General features: G+C 37.2%; 1 protein-coding gene across 2 annotated transcripts in view; it reads left to right on the top strand.

Moving 5' to 3' along the window:
- LOC150103231 (protein NipSnap homolog 3A-like) overlaps positions 1–17,470 on the top strand; it is a 147,923-nt gene that overhangs the window by 75,387 nt on the left and 55,066 nt on the right. The window lies entirely within an intron of this gene.

Below are 17,470 nucleotides of genomic sequence, written 5' to 3'. Positions count from 1 at the left end.
TTTTTTATGTTAAATTTGTCGAAACTGAAATAACAAGCTGCTGGTCTGCTTAAATTCTTTTTTGTATAGATATTAAACTATGTAAGAAAATTAAATATGCTGTTTTATATTAGAATATCTAACCATCATGATATCTAAATTAGATATCTGACCATTTTACAGTATCTGATATTGTGAAATGGATTTTGCAGTTCTAGCCTTTAGAACAGTGGTTCCCAAAGTGGGCAGTACTGGAATGATCAGTGGGACAGTAGTGGCCTCATGAGCAAAAGGGAGCATTGAATTGAAGTAAGAGAACGGTGAAAGCAGTGACAAAAATTAGTTGTCGAAAAAAATGTTTATGATATAACTGTTGTATAACATAAGTAAAGGTCGTAATGGTTGCTTTATTTTCCAAGGAAATGTACAGCCGATCAGCATTGAAGTCTGACGACAGGTCTTAACAAGCAAAGTGTTGGCAGGTGCGCACTTTCAAGTGATCGAGATTTTGCAAGTCCAGTACTCATTGGCAGGAACATGTACATATTATGACTTGTTCACTGTATAATATTATAAATACGTGAGATGTATGAAATCAATTTTAGATTGTTTCTGAATTGTGCGACAAGCAGTTAGCAATTTGATGTAGTACATAAAAACTTTAGTGCATATTCGATACCATATTTCGTGCAGTAGAAGAATTTTTTAAAGAAAAAGAAATCCCGCTGAATAATATCTTGTCAGTTGCTACCGATGGTGTTCCAGCGATGGTAGGGTGCTATGCGGTTTTATTGCATATTTCAAAGAAGCGGTGCCAAATGTATTCTCTGTACACTGTGTGATTCATCATCTACATTTAGTTGCCAAATGCCTGAGTGATCACCTATCTTACTTACATGGATTATACACAAAGCAAATTGTTGTTGTTCAATAAAACAGCAGGTTTCACATGAGTATTTTTATACCTTTTCTTATAAAAATAATTTGGTTTAGGTATGTGCGAAATTGCATTCTAGAAATTTTGTAAATTCAGCTTTTTTTTTACAGATTATTATTATTATTATTATTAATATAACACCTCCAGGGAGTCCAAAGACTCGTTGAGGGAGAGTGTGCCAACAGCATCGAATGATGCTGTTGGCACATAATATCATGGCCGAACCTAAGAAGAAATGTAGGCAATATATTATCGAATATTTGAAATACAGCTTTATTCAGTCACCTACAAACAAAACATTGCCAATGTGCCTGATTTGCCAAACAGTTTTTTCAAATGAATCTATGAAGCCTTCAAGACTTAGAAGAACATTTGACAAAGGTTCATGCTAATAAAAAAGATGAGGATTTATTGTATTTTCAAGCACTTAGAGAAATATTTTTGAAACAACATTCGCAGGTATGTTTTCAGCAGCATCCAAACTAGATGATGATGGGTTGTGTGCCTCTTACAACGTTTTCTTACCGATGGCTAAATCGGGAAAACCACATAATGTTGGTGAAGAACTAATTCTACCAGCTGCTAGTGAGGGCATAAGCAATGTACTGCACAAGCCAGCCTCTGATATTATCAAGAAAATTCCTTTGAGCAATAATACAGTGCAATGAAGAATTGATGAAATGTCCCAGGATATTGAAGACTCATTATGCGAGTATTCAAAACAACCCAGCTGTCTACAACTTGATGAGTCTACTTTACCAGGAAATGATGCCTTACTTTTAGCATATGTACGATACATAAAAGAAGAAAAAATTTGCCAAGAATTATTATTTGCTAAAAATTTGCTGACTGACACTAAAAGAGAATCAATATTTCGTGCAGTAGAAGAATTTTTTAAAGAAAAAGAAATCCCGCTGAATAATATCTTGTCAGTTGCTATCGATGGTGTTCCAGCGATGGTAGGGTGCTATCGTGGTTTTATTGCATATTTCAAAGAAGCGGTGCCAAATGTATTCTCTGTACAGTGTGTGATTCATCATCTACATTTAGTTGCCAAATGCCTGAGTGATCACCAAATAGGTCATTACATTATGTAATTACAACAGTCAACAAAATCAAAAGTCAATAATGTTAGTCAAGTAAATAATAGTTTAATATCTGACGTTTCACTGAGTAATATCTCTCAGCATTTTCAAAGGATACACTGGTAAGCAATAGAAAGTAACAAAAACTAGGAAACTAACTGACAATTCTAAAAATTATATCTTAGCTTATTTGACCGACTTGTTTAACAAATTTCATGAAACAAATCTACAGCTCCAAGAAAAAGGTCATAATAAAAAATCAAAAGTCATTCATTGAATGGCAGATTGTTTGGACAACTGTTGTGTTGAAAACAAAGAAATCATTCGCTTGCTGCTCCATACAGAAGTTCATTGGCTATCAAAGGGTGCCTGTTTGAATCGATTTTATAAACTCCTTGACTGAGTACTACACTTTTTAGAAAACAGAGATGATTCTTTACGAGCCAACTTGATTACTTTCAAAAGTGACATAGCTTATTTGACTGACTTGTTTAACAAATTTCATGAAACAAATCTACAGCTCCAAGTAGGTGAGCTGAATTTAATAAAAACAAAAGCTGTTATTTCTGTGTTTGTGTCAAAACTTGTCCTGTACAAATGAAACTTATGACAAGGAGAATTCAGCCACTTTCCAAATCTATCAACAGTGGAAAAATGTGATGAAAACATGCTCAGCTATTGTCAGCACTTGGAGATTCTGCAAATTTCAACCAATGATTTAAAGATATTCTTGAAATGAAAATACCCAATTGGGTTTTGGACATGTTTTCAAGTACAAACACAGAAGAATCTTTACAATTACAAGAACTGATAGAAGTAACAACAAATGAGGAGTTTAAATTAAAATTCAAAAATGGGTACCAACAGTTCTGGTTGCAAAAGCAGATGTCCGTACTTTCTCCTGGATTGTGGGCTGTAGTAAAAAAAAGTTTTTAATCACATTTCCATCATCATATTTAGTGGAACGTGGGTTCAGTGTGGTCACAAATCTTTTAACTAAAAAAAAATAAACCAACTGCAAATAGCTAATCATGGTGATTTAAGAATGCTGCTGACAAATATAGAATCAAATATCAATAAATTGGTAGCAGCACATTAGGATTGTTTTTAATATTATTGATTGTTATTTACTATTTTATGTGCAATTTATGTTTGTTTTCTTAATTTTAATAGTGTTATTAAATTTTCAACTCCATCCTGTCCTATATTTATGTGCAATTTATGTTTCTTTTGTTGATTTCGATAAATAGTTTTAAAATTTCAGTTCCAAAGTGTCTTATTTCCAAACTTCAAAAAAATCTGTACTAGATGCATAATAAAATGTGAATTTGTTTCTGTATCTGTCTGTTTGTTTGCATAAAACTCGAGAACTGCTGATCCAATTTTCATACAATTTTCTTTTATGTGTATCAGGTTGAGCTGGTCAGGTCTTAGAAAGTAGTTTCCGGGGGGAAGGTGCTGAATACATTTTTTTTTTCTGAATTGTGTGACAAGCAGTTAGCAATTTGATTTAGTGCATAAAAACTTTAGTGCATATTCGATACCTAGTCTGTATCTTACTCACATGGATTATACACAAAGCAAATTGTTGTTCAATAAAACTGAATACATAAATTTTAATATGTAGATATTTCGTCTTAAGTATCTTAAGACTTCTCTGTCCTCTCATAAGCCACTCAGCTTCATCAGTTAAAAATTCCACAGAATTTCACACAAAAATAAAAGACATTCCAACATCATTTCAAAGTAGTATACACCGTAGTATGGCAGCGAGTGTATTCCCGCAAGCTCTCTGGTCAATTTTCATGACCAGAGAGCTTGCGGAAATTTTCAGAAATTTTATAATTTCTGTATTCAGCTTTGAAGTGATGTTGGATATAATATCCACTGAATTTATATAATTTTGCATTGCCAAAGTGAAGCCTTTTGGCTCTTTTTTTTTAGTAAATAAAAGACATTCAACTGTCAGAAACAGACATTCTAATAAGCTTTGACACTGTCTCTCTCTCTCTCTTCACTAATATTCCTCACAAGGAGACAATAGAATTGTTAGCACAAAAATTTCCATCCAATATTGTGGAATTATTGCAATTTTCTATTACATCTGGACATTTCACATGAAAAGATAAAATTTATAAACAAGAGGAAGGAACAGTAATGGACTTTTCCTTATCATCCAACTTAGCCAACCTTTTTCTGGCACACCTGGAAGATAGAATTCTTGCTCTTGAACCAAAACCAAAAATATGGCTACAATATGTTGATGATGTCTTTGCAGTCTGGAGTCACTCTGAACAAGAATTATACTCATTTCTAGATAATATCAACAGCCCTTATCCTCACATCAATGCATACTAGAAAAAGAATAATCATAAGTTATCTCATTTCTTGATATACACATCCATTGAAAACAAGATAGTTCCATTTCCACTTCTGTCTATCATAAACCAACTTTTTCAGGTCGTTACGTCCACAGTTCATTGGCTAACCATCCATCTCAAAAATACAGCATCATAAAATCTTTGGTATCCAGAGCACTCAAATTTTGTTCCTCTGAAGAATCTTTAAAAGAAGTATTAGAAATTATTAAAGACTCAGCCTTATTAAATGGCCACAATCCAAAAACAACTCAAAAAATCATCAGCCACTTCCCTACACATCGGCCCAGACAAGAAAAAGCTGGTAGGATTCCTATACCATATATCAAAGGCATCTCGGAATATCTGTCAAAAATTATGAAGAAATACAAACTTGCTGCTACCTATAAAGCAATCAACTAGATCCACAATTTGTTACCTTCTCCAAACGACAAACTCTCGCCTATGATACTACCTGACATATTTGAAGTTCCATGTTCTTGTAAGATGTCTTACTATGGACAAACAAGAAGATCTATAAGTAAATGTCATATTTTAGTAATCTTCTTACTTATTACAATAAGGTGACTGCTTCCATGGACAGAGGAGAAGGATACGCAGTAATATACTTAGATTTTGCAAAGGCTTTTGATAGATTACTGCATGATAAGTTGATAGTCAAACTGGAGTGGATGGGGTTGGATATTAGATTGGTACATTGGATTGGAGACTGGCTATCTGATAGGTATTAACAAGTTGTGTATGGGGAAGCGATATCCAGGAAAAGGAAAGTTACTAGTGGTGTGCCTCAGGGGTCTGTTTTAGGGCAATTGCTGTTTAACTTGTATATTAATGATATTGGTGAAGATTAGGATGGAGATATTCAGTTGTTTGCAGATGATGCAAAATTGGGACGAACCATGAAGAGTAGTGAAGATGTTGTAGCCTTACAAGAAGACTTGAATAAATTGAGTGATTCGGCACAGGGATGAGGATGTGAGTTCAATGTTGCAAAATGTAGGGTTTTTAAATTTGGAAAACTAAAATGGGATGCAGAATTTATGCTTGGTGAGGATATATTGTCAGAGGTGGAGGAAATAAGAGATCTGGGGTGATAGTCGATAAGGATCTAAAATTTAGGGGACACATAGCCAAAATTATGAAGACAACACAAAGGCTTCTGGGAATGATGCAGAGGACACTGACTTGTAGAAGTAGGGAGATTCTTGTTCCGTTGTATAAGGCTTTGATTAGGCCACACATGGACTATTGTGCCCAGATTTGGTCACCGGGTTTTCAGAAGGATGAAGAGATGTTGGAAAGGGTCCAAAGGAGACTGACTAAGGTAGTTTCTGACCTCTGGAATGTCGAGTATGAGGAAAGTGAGAAGATGTAATTTTGCAGAGTCTGGTGGACAGGAGGAAGAGGAGAGATATGATAGAGACCTACAAGTTGGTAAAGAGTTGTTATAGGATCAATGCTGGAGAAGTTTTACAGCGAATAGTGGGAAATCAGGGGAGAACCAGAGGTCATCCCTGGAAACTGTATAAAGAGGGTGTGAGTAGGGGAGTGAGAAGCAGGAAAATTGTTTATATAAATTTATTTCAATTGTATAAAATAAATTTATTAGATATATTTTAATATAATTTTAATTACAGCCATTTTTTTTAAGTTCTCAAACACGCTACTGTACGCATAGAGGGATTCCACTGTAAGCATGCACTGTTTCTTTGATTGTAATTCCTAGTCTTGTTTGTAATAATTGTCCTGATGATGTCTTAAGATACTTAAGGCAAAATATCTGCATATTATTGAAATTTAATTACTGTGGTATACATGTGAATTTTTAGTTGCTTTTTTTTGAAAAGGGGTGGTAAACCAAATAAGTTTGGGAACCACTGCTTTAGAAGAAACATCTATAAACATTATATATTATATCAAGAGCACTAGTGAGCTATTGGTTGCAGAACCAATAACACACTAGTTGCATGTAGGTAAGGGTGAAGAGAGGAGCCTATTGATGTTTTTCTTGAAAAGCTGGAGGTTATAGTTATCCAGGAACACTTAGGAATACGGTTCCAGAGAATAGATGCAATTGGAATGAAAGAAGAAGAGAGGAACCAACTTTAGTTTGTTGGTTTGCATTGATTGTAAAAGGTTGCCACAGCTGATTTTCTTGTTTTAATAGGCTTAGCAAAAAGTAGAGGTATGATGAACAGCAATCTATGAGATAGTGGTAGAAGTGAGTTTATATTTTAGATAACTGAGTTAGAACAACAGTTGACTAAAGCAGGCCTCTTGCATGAGCGTTTGTAAACAATTTGTTTTGTAGGTAAGTGCTGTCACTTTTAAAATATTTTCTTTTTAATATAATTAATAATGTTATATCATAATTTTTTATAAATTTTTTCCACTTTCATGGATTGGCTTTCATCTGGTAACCTATTATTTTGCTTCTGTCTGATCCAGGACAGTCAGTTGCATACAATGAGGTCTACAAAGACCAGGCAAGGAGGGTGACTTGGTTGGTGAGAGTAGCTAAAGAGAGGTATGAACAGCAGTAAGCTAATGAAGCCAAAAAGAATCCTAGGGAGTTCTTTCGATATGTAGCCAGCAAAAGAAAGAATGATTATGGAAGGATGACATTGATTGGAGGAAATGGTATAAAGACAGCTGTTGCAGAATGTGTTGTGGAGATACTTAATGAGCAATTCATAAAGATCTTTCAATCTTGTGAATGTGACTTCATGGAGAGATTAAGAGCAGTTGATGATGGGGAGGAGAGACTGACTGTAAGTGAGCAAGAGGTGTTTGGGGAGTTGAGTAAACTAGATGTAAATAAGGCTGTGGGACTTGATAATATATCACCACGTATTCTGAAGGAGTGTGCTAGAGAGTTGACACCTGCCTTGACATATTTTTTTAATACGAGTCTTGCACTTGGTCAAGTTCCTAAAGAGTGGAAGGAGGGCAAGATTGTGCCACTTCATAAAGGAGGTGATCGAACTCAAGCATCAAACTATAGGCCTATCTGTGTGTCAGGTGTTGTGGTTAAGTTGTTGGAGAAGCTTGTGAGAACTAGGATCCAGAGTTGGGTTGACAACAATGGTATAATTTTTGATGGACAGCATGGATTTGCTAAAGGGAGGTCATGTTTTAGTAATCTACTTACTTATTACAATAAAGTGACTGCTTCCTTGGACAGAGGAGAAGGATACACAGTAATATACTTGGATTTTGCAAAAGCTTTTGATAGAGTACCTCATGATAAGTTGACAGTCAAACTAGAGCAGATGGGGTTGGATATTAGATTAGTGCATTGGATTGGAGACTGGCTATCTGATAGGTATCAACAAGTTGTGTATGGGGGTGCAATATCCAGGAAAAGGAAAGTCACTAGTGGAGTGCCTCAGGGGTCTGTTTTAGGGCCATTACTATTTAACTTATATATTAATGATATTGGTGAAGATTTGGATGGAGATATTCAGTTGTTTGCAGATGATGCAAAGTTGGGACGAACCATAAAGAGTAGTGAAGATGTTGTGGCCTTGCAAGAAGACTTGAATAAAGTGAGTGATTGGGCAAGCAAATGGGGATGTGAGTTCAATGTTGCAAAATGTAAGGTTTTAAAATTTGGAAAACAAAGATGGGATGCAGAATTTATGCTTGGTGAGAATATATTGTTGGAAGTAGAGGAAATAAGAGATCTGGGGGTGATAGTGGATAAGGATCTAAAATTTAGGGGACACATCGCCAAAATTGTGAAGACAACACAAAGACTTCTGGTAATGATGCGGAGGACACTGACATGTAGAAGTAGGGAGATACTTGTTCCAATGTATAAGGCTTTGATTAGGCCACACTTGGACTATTGTGCCCAGATTTGGTCACCGGGTTTTCAGAAGGATGAAGAGATGTTGGAAAGGGTCCAAAGGCGAATGACTAAGGTAGTTTCTGACCTCTGGAATGTGGAGTATGAGGAAAGATTGAAAAGATGTAATTTGCAGAGTCTCGTGGAGAGAAGGAAGAGGGGAGATATGATAGAGACCTACAAGTTGGTAAGGGGTTGTTATGGGATCAATGGTGGAGAAGTTCTACAGAGAATAGTGGGAGATCAGGGGAGAACCAGAGGTCATCCCTGGAAACTGTATAAGGAGGGTGTGAGTAAGGGAGTGAGAGGCAGGTTTTTTTCGTGCAGAGTTGTGAGTGATTGGAATGCCCTGCCTGAGAGCGTGGTGTCTGCAAGTAGTTTGAATGTGTTTAAGACACGGTATGATGAGATGTGTGTGTAAGATAAAAGGACCTCCTAGATGAGTCTTTGACTCCATGAGGTCTTGTTTTTTTAATAATAATAATAATATACCTATGCACTATAATGAGTGCGTGTGTTAATGAATCAGCTTCTCTCTGTTTTGAGGGAAGAAATGCTTCAAGCTCGTTATCCAACCAAGACTGGCCAACTTAGTCCACCTTGAAAAATTATTATTGTTAACACCAGACCTCCATGAAGTCTAAAGACTCATCATAGGAGATACAGACTGTTACATGCAAAACCTATCAAACTGTGCTTTAAAGCTTTAAACTATTCAGTGTATCTGCATTCACCACAGTGTCAGGCAAAGCATTCCATTGACCAACCACTTTCCATGCAAAGAACCTACTTCTTATGCCCCTGCTCACACCCTCCTTATCCAATTTCCAGGTATGTTCCCTTGTTCTCTCCCCTTCCCCATTCTACAAAAAATTTCTTTTACACTAATCTGGTAACTACGACCCTTTATCAATTTAAAAATTAAATTGCGAAGAAATTACATTCCTGGTTTAATCCTGTATCCAAGTGTAAGCAAACAAGGTTTGCATGAGAAGTAACTTCATAACTAGGCAGCTTGAACATAGAGGCTAATAATGTCACATCACTTGACTTAGTATCCCATAATGCAAAGCACATATCCTTACAAATATGTATAATGCTATGCATTATGGGAAAAACTTTTATCAACTTAGATGTCTCAATCATATAACCTCTCTTCCTCCTATTCACAAGGCTTTGCAAACTGCCTTCCCCCAATCTGTCCTCATATCCCTCATCCCAAAGACTAGTTATGATCTTAGTCAGTCTCCTCTGGACCCTTTCCAACATCCTCATCACCTTGAAAAACTAGTGGACCAAATCTATGCACAATAATCCACGAGGCCTGATCAAGAAGTTATTTCTACAAGTTAAGGTTCTCTGCATCATTGCCATTATTTGATGCGATGACTTTACAACTTGTGCAATGTGACCTCAAAACTTAAAATCCTTATCCCCTACCACTCCAAAGTTACCTGTTTCCTTAACTTTATCCAAAATTTCTCTGCCAAGTGTATACATTTCATCCCATTGTTGCCTGCCAAAGTTCACCACATTGGCAGGCAAAGCATTCCACTGACCAACCATTCTGTTGTTCAGTGGAATGCCGTACTGTTGTACACTCATATAATCCATTCAAGTCCTCCTGTAAGAACACAATCTCTACTTGATTTCTCATCACTCTACCCAGTTTTGAAGCAGACAGTTTCATATCACCAGTTAAACCTATCCCAATATCATTAATATACAAATTAAATAACAATGGTCACAAAACTGATCATTACACCACACCACTTTCCTCTTTCAAGATAGTGCCATTCCATACACAACTTGATGATACCTGTCCGATAGCTATTCACCTATCCAACTCACTAATCTATCATCCATTCCCATCGGCAACAGTTTAGTGATCAACTTATGTGTGAAAATCTATCAAAAGTCTTGACAAAATCTAAGTATACCACTGTATATGCCTCTCCCTAGTCCAGTACATTTGTCACCTTGTTATAGTACATAAGCAGGTTTGTAAAACACGTCCTCCCTTTAACAGACCTGTGCTCACAATCACAAAGAATACCACTGTTATAAATCCACTTTTGTATCCTATATCTCACCAATCTTTCCAATACCTTAACTACAACTCCAGATATACATATCAGCCTTTGATTTGTTGGATTAGCGTTATCACTACTTTTGTGAAGTGAAACAGTTTTGCCTTTCTTCCACTCCTTTGAGACTTGTACTGTTACAAGACTGACAAATCAAAGGCTTATATACATATCAGCCTTTGATTTGTTGGATTATCATTATCACTACCTTTATGAAGTGAAACAGTTTTGCCTTTCTTCCACTCCTTTGAGACTTGTACTGTTAACTCTTGTTAAACAGGTAGGCCAATTCTGGTGCTAACTCCATTGAACATTCCCTCAAGATACATGGTGATATGTCACCAAGTCCTATTATCTTATTGACATCTATCTCACTTAACTCCTCCTATACCATTAAGTCCTCTTTCATTTCATTCAATTTCATCCTCAGTGTGAAATCAGAAGCTCATTACAAATGAGCATCTGATTTCATACTGAGGATGAAACACCCTAAAGAACTGTTCACTGAACACTTTGACTATGTCCTCTGCAGCAGTCACCAATCTCCCACTTTCATTCATTAACAGCATGTTACCATAATTATTCTTCCTTCTACTTGCCACATATTGAAAAAACTCTAAAGGATTTTTCTTGGCCTCATTTGCTAATTTCTGCTCATGCTGCACTTTTGTTGTCTCTACCAACTGAGTCACTCTCCTGGCCTTCTCTTTGTACTCTTCATGCAATTGATTATTACCATTATTCCTCTTTTGCTGTCTCCAAAGTGCCTTCCTCCAGATTTCATGTTTATCCCCCTTGTTCATGCATTTTACACTTACCTTATTCAGTCTTTTAACCTTCAAATTATATTCACACATAGATGCTGTTATGTATTTCTTTGTCTGGTTCCATGTAAGCACTTCATGATTACTCTCACCAACTGGAGGGAAATGTGAAACTCCACTCACAATTACATACTCTGATGAAATGTCAGATCTAATGTCAGATCTGACATTAGATTAAATGTCAGATTAAATTTCATTAAATGTCAGATCTCGATTTACACTTGTCCTCCTTTACATAATGCTTGAGATAGTTGTTAAGTTAGAAATATATACACGTTAGCACAAGAATAATGTTTAATTTGCCAAATATTTCGGTCTGAATATTACAGACCATCTTCAGTGGCTACATAGGAATAGTTTTAAAAACAAAGTGGAATATGAACAATTGATCATTCATACATATATATATTCATTCATTATATGAATTTCTGAATTAATATCTTTAATTATGTTTTTTTTTTTTAATACTTAGCGATATGACATCATGCGGCACGTTCTATGTATGAATGATCAATTGTTCGTATTCCACTTTTTTTTAAAACTATTCCTATGTAGCCACTGAAGATGGTCTGTAATATTCAGACCAAAATATTTGGCAAATTAAACATTATTCTGCTAACATGTATATATTTCTAATCATTATGTCACAAGTATCGTTAAAAAATCATAGTTGTTAAACGTTTAATTCATAATTAAAATCACCCATAATAATCACCCTTGTTCATTAACTGAAGTTGCTCATACATTTCTTCATTACCACCCTCTACATTTCCTAGCCTATAGCAACAGCTAACTAAATATCTCTTCATGTCAACCTCCATCTCACACCACAACTGCCTAAAAATCATTGCTATTATTTTCCTCTTTCATATCTATCTTATGTGGACATAATTCCCCTGCTATCATCAGTAACACTCTTCCCCCTTCTCTTCTTGTTCTTTCTATCCTCATGAAAAACACTATACCTTTCCATTTCTATTCCTGTTAGGATATCATCTTCATTCAATCACTTTTTCCATTGATTTTGGGGACAAATGGACTCAATCAATGAAACAGTTTCATCTCCCTATTTCTGATACTCCTGGCATTTGTGAATAAATGCAGTGTTTCACTTTTAGGTCTATAACCAGTCCTACCAAAGCCACTGGTTGGTTGTGATTTATCTACCACACCTGCCTTTGCCCAATCACCTTTATTATCAATTAACTACATATATGTGCTGAGTCTCAACTACCCCACTTGCATCCTGATCTGGTTCATTTACTGATCATTCCCCCATACATACATTCAGTGCTACTCCCAACACATCCACTCTCCCTATGCCATGTCTCTTAGTTCATCCAGGCTCACCCCCATTTCCCTGTTCCTCTTACATTCCCATTCTCTCTTCATTTATCAAACTACTACTGTTTCCATTTCCAAGTACTTCATTCTTCAGTACAACTCTCCTGATCTTTTTTAGGGCCATTACTATTTAACTTGTATATTAATGATATTGGCGAAGATTTGGATGGAGATATTCAGCTGTTTGCAGATGATGCAAAGTTGGGACGAACCATAAAGAGTAGTGAAGATGTTGTGGCCTTGCAAGAAGACTTGAATAAATTGAGTGATTGGGCAAGCAAATGGGGATGTGAGTTCAATTTTGCAAAATGTAAGGTTTTAAAATTTGGAAAACAAAGATGGGATGCAGAATTTATGCTTGGTGAGAATATATTGTTGGAAGTAGAGGAAATAAGAGATCTGGGAGTGATAGTGGATAAGGATCTAAAATTTAGGGGACACATCGCCAAAATTGTGAAGACAACACAAAGACTTCTGGGAATGATGAGGAGGACACTGACGTGTAGAAGTAGGGAGATTCTTGTTCCATTGTATAAGGCTTTGATTAGGCCACACATGGACTATTGTGCCCAGATTTGGTCACCTGGTTTTCAGAAGGATGAAGAGATGTTGGAAAGGGTCCAAAGGCGACTAACTAAGGTAGTTTCTGACCTCTGGAATGTCGAGTATGAGGAAAGATTGAAAATATGTAATTTGCAGAGTCTAGTGGAGAGAAGGAAGAGGGGAGATATGATAGAGACCTACAAGTTGGTAAGGGGTTGTTATAGGATCAATGGTGGAGAAGTTCTACAGAGAATAGTGGGAGATCAGGGGAGAACCAGAGGTCATACCTGGAAACTGTATAAAGAGGGTGTGAGTAGGGGAGTGAGAGGCAGGTTTTTTTCGTGCAGAGTTGTGAATGATTGGAATGCCTTGCCTGAGAGTGTGGTGTCTGCAAGGAGTTTGAATGTGTTTAAGACCTGGTATGATGAGATGTGTGTGAGATAAAAGGACCTCCTAGATGAGTCTTTGACTCCATGAGGTCTTGTTTAATAATAATAATAATAATAATAATAATAATCTTTCACTTCACCTCTTACTTCTGATCTCTTGCTTTCATCACACACTGCACTTCCATCAAGCAAGAGTTTCTCCAATTCACTCATTTCATATGCATTCTCTCATATCTGTATATTTTTATTCTTCCCTCAAATACATGTCATACATCCACAAACTGCACTCCCTTTTCCTCACACAGCTCTTCCAGCATACCATGTGTGATTCTGACTGTCCTTCCCAACTGATCATTGTTATACCTCAGAAACATATGAACTACCTTTCTCAGTCTACTGTTATCTTTCACTCTTCTCAATAACCTTCTTTTGATATCTGCCCTTATACTCTCCTTATGTCCACTTAAATCATTTCCCCCCCCCCCCACACACACACACACAACCCCACTAATTATCTTGCTTGTTTCCTCCTCATGTCCAAAGCATCAGTTATTTTGCTCATTCTTCTTCCTGGAAAGCAGACCTTATGGACTCTCTCATTAACCAATCCTCTAACAGTGGAATCTTCATAAACTGCTATTCTCAAATCACTCATCACCTCTTTTACCCTTTTTCTTTCATTCTGTTCTTTTGCACACTTTCATTTGTTTTTAATAAACATCTAATATCAATCCACATATTCCTCACTTGGTTGCTGAAGAATACTTTGAAGAGCAGAGATAAGCAAGTTATTGTTCCTCTGTACCGAGCTTGATAAGTCCTCATCTCGACTACTGTGCCCAGATTTGGTCACCTAGGTTTCTTCTTAATGGGGAGGAGGTTGAGAGGATCCAGAGGCGAGTGACCAAGATGATAGCAGGTCTATGGAATGAACCTTATGAGAACAGGTTGAAGATTTGTGGGTTGCAGAAATTAGTTGATAGGCGGAAAAGAGGAGATATGATTGAGACATTCAAATTGCTGAAGGGTTTCTATAGGATTAATTCAGAGGAAATTTTTGAGATCAGGACTGGTGGTGGGAGGACTAGGGGATATCTATGGAAGCTGGGCAAGAGTGTGGTTATTAAGGGTGTTAGAGCTGGGTTCTTTACTTTCAGAGTGGTAAATGAGTGGAATAAGAATGTGCCAGGGAACTGACAGTGCCTTTAACCTGGCTTTTCAATGAAAGTCTGGCTTCAGCAAAGGTGCCCAGGGAATGGAAGGAAGGTAAGATAGTGCCATTGCATGAGGGTGGTAACAGACTGGAAGTGTCTAATTATAGGCCAGTCTGTGTGTCATCAGTAGTTGTTAAGCTCTTGGAGAAAGTAGTGAGGGCCCGTATACAACATTGGGCAGATGAGGGTAATGTTATCTGTGAGAGACAATATGGATTTGTGAAAGGGTGCTCTTGTTTTAGCAATATGCTAGCCTTCTTTAATAAAGTTACAAGAACATTAGATGAGGGAAAGGCATATACTGCAATTTTCTTAGACTTAGCAAAGGCATTTGGCAGGGTGCCACATGATAAGCTGATATTTAAGTTGCAGCACATGGGTCTGGATGTCAGATTGGTCAACTGGATTCAGGATTGGCTGTCTGATAGGTATCAGAGAGTTGTGTATGGTGGAGCAGTTTCAAGGAGGCAGAGGGTTACAAGTGGGGTCCCACAGGGCTTTGTACTAGGACCTATATTGTTTAACCTTTATATCAATGACATTGCCAGTGGATTGCAAGGGGATATTCAGTTGTTTGCGGATGATGCGAAGCTAGGAAGGATTATTAGTAATAGTGCAGATGTGGTAGCCCTCCAAGAGGATTTGAATAAGCTAGATAGATGGGCAAATGAATGGGGGTTGTCAGTTTAATGCAGCAAAATGCAAGGTCTTGAGGTTTAGGAAACATCGATGGGATGCAGCATACTCAATGGGAGGAGTTATGCTGCAGGAAGTAGAGGAAACAAGAGATCTGGGGTTGATAGTTGATAGAAACTTGAAGTTTAGGGGACATATTGCAAAGGTGGTGAAGGTAACACAGAGGATTGCTGCAATTATGAGAAGGACACTGACCTGCAGAGATAAGAGGGTTTTCATTCCGTTGTATAAGTCTCTGATCAGACCACACTTGGACTATTGTTCTCAGATTTGGTCTCCAAGATTTGAAGGGGATAAATTAACTGTGGAAAGAATACAAAGACGGATGACAAAGATGGTTTCAGGACTGTACAAAGATAGTTACGAGGATCGGCTGAGGGAATGTGGACTGCAGAGTTTGGTGGATAGAAGAAGCAGGGGTGATATGATTGAGACTTTTAAACTGTTGAGAGGTGGTTACAGGGTTGACACTGGGGAGTTCTTTCGCTTGGTTGAACAGTGGGAAGGAGTGATGACAAGAGGCCATCCCTGGAAGTTACGAAAGGAAACTGTGAGCAAGAGGGTGAGGAGTGGTTTCTTTGCATGGAGGGTGGTTGAACCGTGGAATGCATTGCCTGATGGAGTGGTGAGAGCGAGAACGGTCAATGAGTTTAAGGAGTGGTATGATAGACTTTGTGTTTGTTGGGGGGATCTCCCCTTGATGAGTCTTGACAGACTTTATGTTCTTAGGAAGGACCTCCCACGATGAGTCTTTCGACTCCATGGAGGCCTGAATAATAATAATAATATGTGTAAAATGTGAATCCCATCCACAAAAAGCTGTAAACCTATAGTACATCAGTATCATGGGTTAGATAACCAAGGAGCCCGATCTACTCTAGATAGAGACTAAATATAGCATTTTATTGAAGCCACCTCATCTCATCTTTTCATCTTCTTTATACCCTCTTTTACCTTGCGGTGTCGAGGGTCCATTGATCATCGGACCTCAGTCCGTTTACAGGATAAGGTGGTTAGCCCTATGCCCCGGTATATCCTATGGCCTGTAGTGTTAAGTTCTCAATGCCAGTTTGTGTGCTTTGCGGGATGAAAAACCCCAGAATAAACTGGGGAAAAAACCCTGCTGTCCATGCCCAAGACTGGCTAATTTTGCTATGGCTGAGGAAGATCCTTCAGCTCCTCACGTCACCGACGGGAATCAAACCTAGGACACTCCTTCCCCAAGCATATGGTTGCGAAGCGCATAACCACTAGGCTAACCGCGCGGACTAAGTTCAAGCTACCTTAAGTCTCTAAATATGTGGATCTCACACCAGGCATCAAAAACCATCTACTACCTGAATATTTTCACAAATATTCATGCCACTATGATATTTGAGTCCACAGCCTGTTTGTTGGAAAGCAGGTATACTATACACTTGGCCATCCTGACCTGTTATTGACTTATTATCTGACCTTGATGGATCTTATATAATGCATATGGCTAAATTGCAAGGTACATGTGCCTTTGGTGCCTTCAGTGTAGCTCTGGGCCATCAAGAGTCAGTAATTAGTATGAAGTTCACTGTTCTTTTTAATATAAATCAAATTCATAATTACATGAAGTTGCAGTGCACGTGATGACACCATCTGCAATTTTTACCATGCTTGGTGCCACAGTCTGTCATGTGATCTGTGCAAGTTATTATTTACACCCATGTTGTCAGTTGAGCTACTTTACCCTACCCCCTCCATTTCATGTGAAAATGTTGAATCAAGTAACTTTACAGTTTATCTACTATCTCATTTGCCTTTTTTAATATTATTATATTATTTTAGTTAATAATTCAAATTCTTTGTTATGGTCCAAAAAACATGAAGAGAAAATACAATGAAGAAAATGAAGCTTTAGGAGAGATTGAGAACAAGATTCTACATTTGTTGATGGCAAAGGAAAACCATTGTGCTTGATTTGCAAAACAAATCTTGGAAATTATAAAGTTGATAACTTGAAACTCATTATGAAAAAAATCATTCACAGTTTTTGACTCAATATCCATAGCATTTGGAATTATGGAAGGACCATCTGAATTTTTTTAAATCTGCTCTTCATAATCAACAGACATTTCTATCATCTTTTGGAAAAGAAACTAATAGTGTGATTG

The sequence above is a fragment of the Typopeltis vanoorti genome, chromosome 9 (genome assembly GCF_054136105.1).
Source record: "Typopeltis vanoorti isolate ZY-2024b chromosome 9, IOZ_Tvanoo_1.0, whole genome shotgun sequence".
In the NCBI taxonomy this organism is placed as follows: domain Eukaryota; kingdom Metazoa; phylum Arthropoda; class Arachnida; order Uropygi; family Thelyphonidae; genus Typopeltis; species Typopeltis vanoorti.
The sequence above is the reverse complement of the archived record's forward strand: the minus strand, read 5'-3'. Positions and strand labels throughout refer to the sequence as shown.